Genomic DNA, 1,854 nt, shown 5'->3' with positions numbered 1-1,854 from the left:
AGCATGCAATATGAACAACTTAAAAATATATGTATTCTAAAGGAAATAAGTTGACAAATCAAGAAATTACCCAAATTAGATTGTTCCCAGTATACAAATAAGTAGTAATAAACCATTCCTTATGCAAACAGTTCATAAAAAAATGCCAAATTTTTATTATACTCGTATATTCAAGTCATTGTCCACCAATATATGATGAGATTACCACAATACTGCAAAATTCAACTTGAAGAAAATGGAAAGTATACGTTGTGAGTCACCTTGGATCCAACCAGACCCTAACACAAATGTACCCTTATAATAGGCTATGGATTTGAAATCCAATAAGCAGGTTATTTACAAAAATAATCAAATAAGATTTCTATAAAAATAGGATATTATAAGCTGTCATTACAGAGAACACTTGTTGAGGAATGAATGTGCATATGTGCTTACCACAATGATGTTATAAGCAAACAGATGAGATGATACTGTACTATTTTGATGAGTTATCCACATGGACCCCATATAAATGTTAGATTATAGCTACATACTCTGCCTGTTTCAAAAACAATAGTTTCTGCTTGATAATTACATGAATGGATATAAATTTGTAATGATTATGTAAAAAGATATACAATAAAGAAAGTTGTTGGGGTCTATGTGGATCCCAGATGTGCTGATGAGGATTAATGAGTAGTCTCTTTTAATGAGAAGTTCCAAATCTAGGTGATACTTAGCTAAAACTTAAAAGTCAGTTGAAGAGAATTTGCATCCAGTAATTTGATTGTGTGTATGTGTGGATAAAAGAAAATCTCCATGTGTTCATGGATACTTATGTTTAAATGGCATTTGGTTTTGCCAACTTCAGTAACTTTGCAGCTACAACACACATGTGAGTAAACAATCCATGAACGAAGTAGGTTCAGAATGCATTCTTTCACGTGGAAAAAATGTTTCATCTTGTATGTTAATTCAAAAATAATTCACAGTTGAATGTTTGTGTTGTATTTGTATAACAGTTCAGTGAGTTGATATTTAAGAATTAAGCCTTGCTTACCTAAGTAAGAAAGACATAAATATTTGGGGTATTTAGGTACAGTCGTCCATTTAGTAATGCTAAGGAGTTTGAAGAGGCAAAGTAATCAGCATATGAGAGTTTGGTCAAAGGTAAGCAGAACTAAAGATCTCTGTAACATTTAGAGTACCTAGTGTTCTTAGTTTGGTGTTCTGGATGTGTTCATGTTGGGCAGACTTATTATTATTAAGTCGTGTAATGAGAGAGGACAGGTGAATGAAGTCGAGCAGGGAATCTATTACAACGGTGAGGAGATGTTTATGTTGATGCCTGAGTCTACGTTCTTAGTCCGGTGGACATTGTTGGCAGGAATAGTAGGTGAAGTGAAGCGTTACTTGAGATGATGAAATTATTAAGACAAGATCAGGGAGAAATTGACAGAAACTTAAATGAGGACCAAGAAGAAAGAGATAGAAAATTACAGGAAAACAAAGAATAATTTAGAGAAAATTAAAAGATCAATAATAAAGATATATACTATTTAAAGAATAATTAAAAATGGAAATAAATTTCACTGAGCACAAATCACTGAAGCTATAGGGGAAGTATAGAAATTTGAAAAAGTAGAAAAAAGAACATCAGTGACAGAGGAAAATATAGAAAACGAATTATAAAATGCAAAGATTGAAGTAGGCTTTCTACATCAGCTCACGCAATTGTGTGTCGCTGGTTCGAATCCCCGTCACACCAAACATGCTCGCCCTTTCAGCCGTGGGGGCGTTATAATGTTACGTTCAATCTCACTATTCGTTGGTAAAATAGTGACCTAAAGGTTGACGGTGGGTGGTGATGACTAG

Source organism: Limulus polyphemus, unplaced genomic scaffold, assembly GCF_000517525.1.
Source record: "Limulus polyphemus unplaced genomic scaffold, Limulus_polyphemus-2.1.2 Scaffold448, whole genome shotgun sequence".
Classification (NCBI taxonomy): Eukaryota; Metazoa; Arthropoda; class Merostomata; order Xiphosura; family Limulidae; genus Limulus; species Limulus polyphemus.
The sequence above is the reverse complement of the archived record's forward strand: the minus strand, read 5'-3'. Positions refer to the sequence as shown.